This window comes from Lotus japonicus, chromosome 6, assembly GCF_012489685.1.
Source record: "Lotus japonicus ecotype B-129 chromosome 6, LjGifu_v1.2".
Taxonomy (NCBI): Eukaryota; Viridiplantae; Streptophyta; class Magnoliopsida; order Fabales; family Fabaceae; genus Lotus; species Lotus japonicus.
The window spans coordinates 19,876,806-19,888,700 of NC_080046.1; the positions used below are offsets into that span (position 1 = coordinate 19,876,806).

The 11,895-nt window shown below is 40.3% G+C and overlaps 1 pseudogene; it reads left to right on the forward strand.

The window, feature by feature from the left end:
- The first annotated feature begins 6,551 nt into the window (after nucleotides 1-6,551).
- Nucleotides 6,552-9,133, forward strand: LOC130725764 (histone H3.3-like; annotated as a pseudogene).
- The last annotated feature ends 2,762 nt before the right edge of the window (nucleotides 9,134-11,895 follow it).

The following is an 11,895-nucleotide window of genomic DNA, read 5'->3' on the forward strand; positions in this document are numbered from 1 at the left end:
CCCCAGTCCAAGACTGAGCAAAAGTCCTAGTTTCCACTAGCACATATTCAAAATCGCTACACGAGCACAAAATACAAAGCTTAAAGGCACAAGGGCGAACACGAGGAGAAAAATGGACAAACGAAATCGCGACAAACTTTCATTAAATAACACAGAGCAATGTTAATTATAAAAGGTAAGGGAAAATCAATACAAAATACTCAAACTACATTAACGTTTTCTGCTTCCCTTGCGTTTTCAGGAGCCGCAAAATACTCAGCGTTGAAGCCTGAGGGGTCATCAAGGCCGACCAATCCGTGGGGGGTAACCTTCTTGAAGGCTCCCATTCCGCCGAGGTTGATTCCTTCGTAAAGATACTGGACTTGGGCTTTGGCGAGGAAAAAACCACGGCCACGCTCTTCTACAGCCTCAGCAGCAGCCCCGGTCACTAACCTCGCCCGGAGAGTTCTGATCTCGGTGTCCGCACAGGTTTCCGCATCCACAACAGCTTTGGCCTTTGTTTCTAGTTGAGACCTCACCTCGGCGGGAGACTCGTTCGTTGACCCCAACTCGCTACGCAGGAACGCGATTTCCCTGTCCTTAACAATACAGGTGGCCCTACTCACGGTGATTGCCTCGTTCTTCGCCTCCAACTCCTTCTGCAAATCATCCCGCTCGTCCTTTAAGTCCTCCATTCTCTCTTCACAGGCGGATAAGTCGGTCTCGCGACCATTCATCTCGATTCCCAAATTGGTCAGCTTTGTTGTTTGGGCCACCACCTGAGTCAGCAGCTTGTCACGCTCTCTGTACGCCTCAAGTGTGGCGAGACGATAACTCTCAGCCTTCTGGCGGAGCTCTTCAACTTCAGCGGCTGTAGCTGAATCCTGGGATAACTTGGCGAAGACACATCCCGCGCGCAAAAGGCTCGAGATGGCTTCTTGTGCCACACCATCAAGGTCAGGATTCTCGGTTCCTCTCATGCTGCCAAGGAAAGGGTCAGTCAGCATAAAGTCGACAGGGGAAGGTTGTTGGTCTGAAGCAGAACTCTTCTGTCCATCAGTAATTGGATGGCTGGCAGCGGGGGAAGAATGGCGAGGAGAAAGTGAGACGACGGGAGTTTGATCCTCACCATTATGACCCGTTGTGTGGACGGGGGAGGCTCTGGGTGAGCTTATCTCAGTATGATGGCATGAATAGTCAGGAGAAAGGATTGTTTGGGGAACATCGGAGGAAGCGCCTTCAGGAGCGTGTTGACCAGCGATGACTTCCTCAGGGAAGTGCGAGGATCCCGCCTCGCCCTTGGGGTTTGGTTCATCCTCGCCCACCAGGTCTTGGCGGGGAGCAGATGTTTCATCGACCTTGGCTCTCTTGACTTTCTTCTTTTTCTTTTTCAACTTTTGGGGCGAAGGAATCACGACCCCAGACCTTCCATCTGTACCAGGGTCGCCCCCTTTGGATTTTTGGGATTTTCTTGTGGGGAAAGGTTGAGCCGCGTCATCGGTAGGCCTCGGTGCCAACTCGTCAATCTCCAGCGGAAGGAAGGTGTCTGGTACTGACTCACCAGACCCAGGAGCAGCGACATTTGGGGCTGTCCCAACAGTTTCAGAAGGAACAGCATCAATCGAAGATCCAAGCGTAGGATCAACCGAGGTAGATCCTCTGGTCCGCTTCTTTGAAGGGGAAACGACGGTCTCGACATCAGCATCTGCGGCAGCGTGTTTCCTCTTGATCCCGTTAGTGTTAAAAATAGGAGGGAACTCAAACGCTTTAGCAGCAAGGGCGCGCTTCAGTGCGGCCTTAGTGAAGTTCATTCCTCATAGGATTGAGTGGAGGGTGTTTTTGCGAGCGGCTTCAAGCAACTGTGAGCACTCGAGGATGGGCAGCCTAGCGAAAAAGCCAAGAATGATTTTATCTTCATCACTCAGCGACGCATCTGACGGAAACGAAACGTCGTGAGGGCTCTTGGTCCAGTAGAAAGGGAACAGAGCAGTCCCGTCCCGAAGGGTTAAAGCTTCAGGGTAAGTGGGATGCACGATTATGCGAAAGTATCGGCGCCCGGGTCCCTTCTTGACGTTGCTCTTATAGGGGAAGAGGCGCTGCCGGCCCATACGAGACTTCAAAGAGATCCACCTTGGGGTCGGGGTCTTCAAAGATTTTGGCTCTACGGCGTAGAAATAGAAGAAGTGGGCGGTCTTCGCTTCAAGACCGACGGTGTTGCAAAGAATCTCGAAACACTGAATGAAGGCCCAGGCGTTCTGATGGAGCTGGCTTGGGGCCACGTTAATCTCCCTCATAACTTGGCGAAGGAACGAGGAGAAGGGTAGTTTGATCCCCAGGTCGAGGAAAAAGTACTCGTAGACGTAGAAGAAGTGGGGTTTTTCCACGCCTTGTTCAACCGTGAGATGTTGCCAGGGCCGGCGGATGCTTATGCATCGCCCGGTGACGAGAACATCTTCGACAGACTTCTCGTGGCAAAGCCCACCTGCCTGGCGGGCTGTCTCAGTGACGGACTCGTCAGAGGACTGCTCAGAGGGTTGACAGATGGCTCCTTGAGTGGGGGTTTTATTCGTGGACTGGGGCAGAGTGGGGAAAACCCAGTGTCAGAAGGCGTTGATTTCATTCTTAATAAGGGGAAATCCTCCGGAGGGAGGAGGGTTAACCAAAGGAGGAGATGCGGGAGCAATGCTGCGGGATCGGGAGGATCCTTTGGTGCGGCGTTGGGAAGTCATTTCTGCTAAAAGGGGGAATAAGGATGAAAAAGGGAAAGGGCGCAAGGTTGTCAACTTTAGCAGATTGTAAGGATTCCAGAAGTGGTGAATGAGGGGGTGAGGGAGAATTTAAAGTTGGGACGAGCAACAGTTTGAAAATCGTGCCCCGTCATGGCAAAGGTGGAATGATTACTCAAGGGAGTGTGGCGCAGATTTCGGGAAACAGGGGCAACGCATTAAATGAAAAGTTACAACGGCTGAAGTTTATTGGTTCGAATTCAAATTGGCAGGTTTTACTATGATTTGAAGAGACGTTTCAAAGATAGCAGTTGAGATTAAGTGGATTCGCTGACCTTTGTACCACTCAGGGGCGCTACGCGTGGCGCATGCTCAACACATGTCAAAATATCACGATTCAAGGCACGTGTGTAACTGTGACAAGGCAAGCAAGCCAAGCGCCATCGCCACAAGCCCACTTGTGGACTCGAGCCGCCAGGGGAACATAGCAAGAAGTTCAAAATGTTAATTTTAAAGCTTTAATTACCAAGCCATGTTGGTCATTGTTCTTCGTTATTAGACCCTAAGTTTTAGCATTAATTAGCTTCTCATGGTCGTCACCTTAGTTTTTCTACTTAAAGACACACTTAGCTCTCATGCTTCGAGCTCGGTGTCTTGTGGACTGGGCGAGACCCCAGGGTCCCTCGCCCAAGAGCACTAGCTTAGGGCGACGAGCGGACCAGGGACTTGGGCCTCCTCCCAGAGGCCCAACCGGCCCATTAGGATGGGTTAGAGGCACCAAGCCCAACTCCACATCTATAAATAGGGGATGAATACCAATTGTAAGGGACTCTTGGCTCATTTGAGAAATAACAAGATTGAAATTCAGTTACTTTCTCTCTCTAAAGCGGTTACGCTCTCATTCTCTCTAGGAATCTCACATCACGTTCCTTACACTCTAGGTACTATACCTCATCTCAATGTTCATGGATAGAACAATATACGTATTATTTCATATATATGTGATTTTTTTGAACCGTTCGATATTCAGCAGACTTTTAATCTCAGTCATTCGATATTCCCCTTAAATTTCCTCCATCAATGTTAGTATATAACTTTCTACTATTATACTCAAAATTATTTTAAATGAATTTATTATTATTTAATTTATATGAGTTAAGGAATATCATAGGTCAAAATTAATATTCAATTTGGTATTAGTTCTGAATTTCATAAGACAGATATTATTAGTTTAAATTTGTTGAAGTATTAATTAATTAATAATTAATATTAATAATAAATATTAAGAATTAAAGGCCACTCAATAAAAAAAAAACTCCCCTATCCCTTCCCGTTGAACTTTCTTCATCAATGTCATTCTATAGACTTCTACTATTAATTTTTTTAGAAAAGAATTTCTACTATTAATTGAAAATTACTTTAATTTAAATAAATTATTATTATTTATTTCATATGAGTTATTAAATTCAAAAATGTATGCTTAATACTAAATAAGATCTTACCAAAAGAAAAAAAGACTATCACTAACTCTTTTCTCTACAACTATATAAATTAATAAGTGTCAATACTGATTCAACATATGCACTTCACATAAACTTTGTTGAGCTATTTTCTTTTGTATTTTTAAAGACTCCAGCTTCAAGACATTTTTCTAGGTACATATATCCAACGACTAACTATTGATGTACTAGCCTAGAATGTTTACGTGTGTTCTATTATGCTTTTTATTTCATGATGATCTTCAACTCGATTTCATAATGTCAAATTGAAACACCTAAAATATTATTTTCTCTTTGATTTTCTCAACTTTTTGTTATGTAGGATGACCCAAACAGTTTGTGTACTCCATATGTGGGAAAAGAGAGATTTCAAAAAATCTCAAATTGTTAATAGTATTGAACTGCTCTTAATCGTTGAAAAGGTATTGAATTTCTTTGTTTTTCCCACTTTCATGGGACCTAATTCAAACTATTTATTGTTACTATAACAAAGTGAATTTTTAAAATTGTAGTTTTCCAAATGCTACAGTTTAGTGACACGCTATGTGTATGGCAAGTTTATGAGATTCAACATTTTATGGTTCAAGCATATGCTAGAAAATATAGTCACAAAGCACAAATAAAAGATTACTTGAATGAGCATCTCAAAAACTGAAGAGGTTACAAGTGACACTACTCCTACAGCAAAATATAGTTTTGTACAATTTAATGTAGTTGACATCATTTTCATGTAATCGATCATCTCTGAAGAAACCATGGTTTATAGTGATAATTTAATATGGACTTATACTATTAACTTCAAATTATTTAATGGACAGGGCGAGACCCCAGGGTCCCTCGCCCAGGAGCGCTGGCCTGGGGCGATGAGCAGACCGGGGACTTGGGCCTTCCTCCCGGAGGCCCAACTGGCCCATTAGGATGACTTGGAGGCGTTAAGCCCAACTCCCCCAACTATAAATAGGGGAGGGATACCAAATGTAAAGAACTCTTGGCTCATTTGTGAAATAACAAGATTGAAATTTAGTTATTCTCTCTCCAAAGCGGTTACGCTCTCCTTCTCCCTAAGAATCTCACATCACGTTCCTTACACCTTAGGTACTATACCTCATCTCAATGTTCATGATGGAACATTTGGCGCCGTCTGTGGGGAACGGTAGATTTCGATTCCCGGACTACGTGGATCGTGGTTTAGCTGAGTGAAGTTCAATTTTTCGTGCAATTCTCTTTGGTTTTTGATTTCTTAGTCAAATTCTTGATTTGTTGGTGGCACTTGATGGAAGCGCAACGTCGACGAAGCGAACAAAGGATGAAACACACACGTGGTCCGCGTCACGCGTATAGAAGGTGACGCGAGAAGGAGGCGGAATCTTCAGTCTCCTTGTTGAAACCCTCAGAAGAAAAACCGCTGTCACCTCAGTTGTTGGACACTCTCAGAGATTGGAGGTGGCTGATTCGCGACATAAGTAGTGGTTTGGAGCAGCAGGACACGGAGGCCCGGGGAGCAAATACAACGGCGGAGCCTCAAACATTGCAAAGGGAAAGCTATTGGGAATCCTCGAGGGAATGGATAAACTCATCTCCAAAAGAAAAGCTGGCGTGCCTGGACAAATCGTCTAAATCGGAAATCCTCCGAGAACCGTTAGCGACGGGAATAAGCGGCGAGCTGCGAGGTGAGTGGTGCGTTTATCACCAGGCCATGGACCACGTCACAGAGGAATGCCGCACGTTGTAGCGTGAGGTGGGAAAACTGATAGCGGCAGGAAAACCTACTAGAATACAGGGCGGTAGTGCTCCGATACCCAAAGGAGTACACACGATCGCCTTTGCCCTCATTTAATACATTTTCTCTCACTTGTCACTTTTCATATTAACCAACCAAAACTCTTCTCCATTAACTCCATTCTTCTCTATCTAAGTATAATTAATAGTTGTACATGGTACTAGTAAAATTAAATAAGGGAACTTAGTAACATTATACTATCAATAATTGCCATCTTAATCTTTGTGCCACAAATCCACAACCTTAAACAACAATCTTTGCGGAACGGAGGGAGTAATGTTCAGTGTTTTGTCATACACTGTATAATTTATTATATCATTTAAATTAATACAATCATATGTTTGGTGAAGCACTGAATGAATGATAAATACCATAAAAATCAATGTTTTAACAACAATTCTCTTTAATTCAAAATGCATTACTTTTATTTCTGGTGGTGGTAGTGGAGTGTATAGTTGCGGTGGTGGCGACCATAGTGTTGTAGGGCGATGGTAGAGGGTGTTGTGGCAGTGGTTCTGGTGGTAGAGGGGGGGGTCCTAGAAGTTGCGGTGCCAGTAGTGAAGGGTAATGACAGTGGCGATGGTGGTGAAGGGGGTGATGGTGACAGTGGTGAATTAAAATGTTTTCCAGTGACTTATACGTCACAATCCTATTAAATAATTCATCATTTAAATGTATAAGAGTGGCTTTATGTAGAAGAGAATAAAACGCGAAATCAGTACACAGTAATGGTGGAGAAGTCAAAAATGAAACACCAAAATGGAGCAGAGAATAAGATTGATATTTACTCAAGATGAAGTTGAGGTTGAAGAAATGCTTAATATTAAAGGTAATGATTTTGGGTTGGGAAATAGTTGAGAAGAGAAAGAATTGGAAGTGAAAGAGAAGAGAGAGAAATGAAGAGGGGTGTGTGAAGGAGATAGTAAGTTGTGGAAGTGATGGGCTGGTGGGGTGTTTTAATATTAGGGGTATTTTGGATTTCTTAAAAACACAAGTTTTTTTTTGTGAAAAAAAATTATAGTTTGTTTACGAATAAATTTTACTTCCACTTTGATAAAATGTGAAGAGAAGATGAATAAATGATTGATATCTAAGTGATATGATAGGAAATGCATATAGAGATAAAGAAAAAAAATAGAAATGATATATGAGAAAAAATAGTGCGACTGAATCTTTATTTACAAAAAGTGTACAAGGATGTAGCAATAGATACTTAAAAAAAATGTACCAATAGATTTCATTTTCCTGAATTTTCTGACTTGTATCAACTAACTTCTAATTTTTTTTAATTGGAAAAAAAATAAACTAATAACCCTAAACCTTAAAAAAGACTCCAAGCTTCCAAAGGTAACCAAAAAAAAGCTTCAATTTGTTAATTAAAGGAACCAATGGGAATGCTCCAACTAGACTTCACAATCTGTTTCTTGTATCCTGAATGACATCGCAGTCGTTTATTAAATTCGATAAAGCACAACTCAACACTTCACTCACTGTCCGATCCTAAACAAAGAAAACATACAGAGAGTGAATTGTACGCATTCGAACTTTGACCCACGCCTCCACTATATAAAGGCCCTCATCACCAAACCTCACAAAACTTTAGATCCTTTTCCCCCCTCAATTCAATTCGAAGAAGAACGAATCAAAGTCTTTCGAGGTTAGTTTTTTCTTTCCTTTCAGGATTTTGGAAATTAGGGTTTACTGATTGTTCGTTATCGTAATTTGTTTTACATAACTGTTCTCTATATGAAGATTTGATGTGTTTCAAATTTCGTAACAATTGTATTGTTTGATTCTGCAATCTAATTTGGTATATTTCAATTTGTTCCACTTTTAGGGTTCTGTCTTTTCTAGATTTAGGGAATTAGTGTTTACTGATTCTTCAGTTGTGAGGATTTGCTTTATATTATTGTTATCTATTTGAATTTGAATGATTAGATGCTTTTCGGATTGCGTAACGATTGAATTATTTGATTCTTCTTTTCCAATTTTAGGGTTCTCTGTGCCTTTATCTTGGGGTCGATGATAATTTTATTTGCCATATTCATCATTTTTATTCACACTTTTGATTCATATAAGAATTAGGTTACAATTATGTTTCACCGGTAGTCATGATTGTTTTTATTGAGGGGACGAGAATGTCCATGATCTTTAAATGTTGTTATCTAGTTGTGTTTGTTGTTTTACTTTCTTTTTGTTTTTCTGAATTTTTTTTCGGTCGTGGACATATACAGAAGGCTCGTACCAAGCAAACTGCTCGTAAGTCAACCGGTGGAAAAGTTCCCAGGAAGCAGCTTGCAACCAAGGTTTCTTCTGGAATCATCACCTCAATCCTTATTCTCTTAATTTGTAGTGGGTGCTTGAGAATTTGGCCAACGGTTTCATGATTTTGTTTTTTCTACTTTAGGCTGCTCGTAAGTCTGCACCAACCACCGGTGGGATCAAGAAGCCGCATCGTTACCGTCCTGGAACCGTTGCTCTTCGGTCAGTGACTCTTTTTTGGAATCCTTTATATTTGATTGTTTTACTAGGGTTTTCATTTTCTTGATTTTGTTATGTTTTCTAATAATTGAATTGTTGTTGATGGAACAGTGAGATTAGGAAGTACTAGAAGAGTACTGATATGCTGATCAGGAAACTCCCTTTCCAGAGGTTGGTTCGTGAAATTGCGCAGGACTTCAAGGTAATGTGTAATTACTGATGTGAGATTAAGGTCTTATGTGTTTTTTTTTCTTAATCATTGTGACTAAAGTTATGTATTATTTCTTGTGGTTGCAGACTGACCTGCGTTTCCAGAGTCATGCTGTCCTTGCATTGCAAGAAGCTGCTGAGGCATACCTCGTTGCACTCTTTGAGGACACCAACTTGTGCGCCATCCATGCTAAGCGTGTTACTATCATGCCTAAGGATATCCAGTTAGCAAGGAGGATTCGTGGTGAGCATATTTGATGTTGTACGTTTGGTGCTGGTCATATGGGGTGGCTGTGGAAGTGTTTTGTTATTTAGATTTCTTTTTGTTGAAGCTTATTAGTGGTATAGTTGTTTACTGGCAGTCTCATCAACTGTGGTAGGAAAATACTGCCATATTTTGTGAAGCTCGAATTATTAGTAGTTGTGGAGTTTGGTTCGCTGGCTCTGTGAATTGCTATCGTAATTTCTAGACATGCAGCCATTTGGTAATTGTACTTGACAATCTTTTGTTACCATCTAAGATAGTGGACCTAGTTTATTATGATGCTTGTTTGTTCATGTTTTGGGAATACGAAAGTCTTTCAAACAAAAGACTGCATAATAGAACTAGCTAACACATTCCTTCAAATTGTGGTCAACCTTTTCATGAAAACTCCCTTCCATTATCCTTTTATGAATTGATTAAGCTTTATATTTTCCATAAAGTGTAGTTATGTAGCAAAAATGATTGACCAATAAACCGTGTATTTTGCACCATTAATGCCCTCAATCAGCTTATTGCTTAGCTTGGCCCTTCAGCCTCATTTGAAAATGTAGCCTTTATGGCGCTCTCGAATTTGATAAAATTTTGTTGAAGGATGCTACATGAAATTCTATATGCTGAAGAAGGCATGCTGGGGTCCTGTTACAACGAGATCACTCAACAAAGTGCTGTGACATTTGCACTATTTAATGTTTAGTTATAATATTTTGGGAATTGTGATGAAGAGAAATGAGAAGTTTTCATAAACGAACAAGTTTGCACATATTGAGTTCTAGCAACGAACAAGATATTTATTTCTAGTTATCATAAATACAATATCTTGACATCGTCCCAACACATAAAAATATGGTGTACTAGTAGCTGTGACTTTCTTCCACATGTTTTTGAGTTTTTCCATATTTATTACAGTTATACTCTCTTTGTCTCTTATTATAAGTCACTTTTATGAGTTTTATTTTTCCCGAAATATAAATCAATTTACAATATATAAGAAGCATTGATAATTTTTTATGTCTACCTTTATGCTAATACTTAAGTTTTTCCACTATCTAAAATTTTGCTTTATTTCTAAGACCATTATCATTTAGAGATAGTGAAATATTAATAAGGAGAGATAACTTTCAATGAGGGTAATTTAGGAAAATTATTAAAAAGAACTACAAATTCATTACTACAAACTAATTTCCATTGCTTCTGGTAGGAAGGATCTAGTGGGATTGTTTCTTTTAATTTCCTCAAGGAAGAAGTTGTTGCTCTGTTATTTCCCATCTCCTCTTTCTTGGTTTTTTTTTTCTCTGAAATTTTGATATCTGTGTATAGCTTACTAGCTTCTCAGTTTGTACTCTTATTGTATTCAGGTTAGCACCCCTTGTGCTTGATTTGAATGCAATGACTTGCCTTATAAAAAAATAAAAAGCACAAATTTTAACTAGTTTTCTGAATCATAAATAATTTGGTAAAAATGACTTATAATGGGATAAAGAGAGTAAAATATAACCGCATGTCCATGTATTTTTTTTTTCTTTGTGAAATGAAGGGTTTTTCTTTTTTGTGAAATTGAGGGGCTAGGCCAGGACATGAAAAAGCTCAGTAGGCCCTTAAAGGTAGGGGAAGATGCGGCCTTTGCACAACATTTGATGCATAATCCAAATAGGAGAGCTAAATACTTGAGCATCGAAAGGAAAACTATAGCCAATATAGCCTAAATGATCAGCTAAAGAGCTAGTTTAGGAGAGCTAAACACATGAGAACCAAAAGGAAAGCTATAACCAATCAGCTAAAGAGTTAGTCTCCTTAGGAGCAATGAACTGTAATGCCTCCATGAACTAAGTTTTTTTTTGTGAATAGGCAAAAATATCTTAGTTCGTGTTTTATTTTTGCTGGGATGGGTTTTAATTGTATATAATATAATTTTTATGGTACCATCTAAAAGTAGAGTAGTTTCATACATTTTGCCTTAATTTATCAAGGTTCTTTTTATAATAAGATTTTATTATTTTCAATATAGTCATTTATATTCTGAATAATAGGTTGAAGGGTTTTAAATCCTCACATTTTTAAAGGGTACTGGAGCAATGCATATCATTGTAATAATTCCAAATAGGCATTGAAGTGAAATGCATTGTTTATTTGAGTTTAAAATTTAGGGGGAGATTAGGGTAAACCTCTTTTTTTAGTTCAATTAGAACCGTTGGATCTAGGAATCTAAAAATATTTTTTAAATTAGTGGTTTGAATTGAGTGATAGAGTTGAAAGGGTATAGATGTAATATCCCCTCTCTCACCATTGTGCCCCTACCCTATCCCCTTCTGCCCCATCTTGTAGCTTCAAAGGTGAGCTCGGAAGGATTGCTGACCTCAACAATGACAACGATAAGACCAATGGAGACGAGGTGGAGCTTGTGGCGAAGAGAGGAAACGTTGGTTGCCATGACAAACTTGGCCGAAGAGCACGACAACAAATGAGTTTCTGGAAGAAGCAGTGAAAGTCGTGGTTTCTAGTTGGATATGGGCTTGAAACGATGGTGGTTCATGATTCCAGGTCATATTTTGTGTTCTATCCAAGAACATTGAGATGAGGTATAGTACCTAGAGTGTAAGGGACGTGATGTGAGATTCCTAGAGAGAATGAGAGCGTAACCTCTTTAGAGAGAGAAAGTAACTGAATTTCAATCTTGTTATTTCTCAAATGAGCTAAGAGTCCTTTACAATTGGTGTCCATCCCCTATTTATAGATGTGAAGTTGGGCTTGGCGCCTCTAACCCCACCTAATGGGCTTGTTGGGCCTCTAAGAGGAGGCCCAAGTCCCTGATCCACTCGTCGCCCTAAGCTGGCGCTCCTGGGCGAGGGACCCTGGGGTCTCGCCCAGTCCATTTTGGTTTTTGGGTTGTCTTTTTTATAGGTAAATGTTAGTTGTTAGTAAATAAGTACAAATTATTCCTCCTTACCTACAACTACC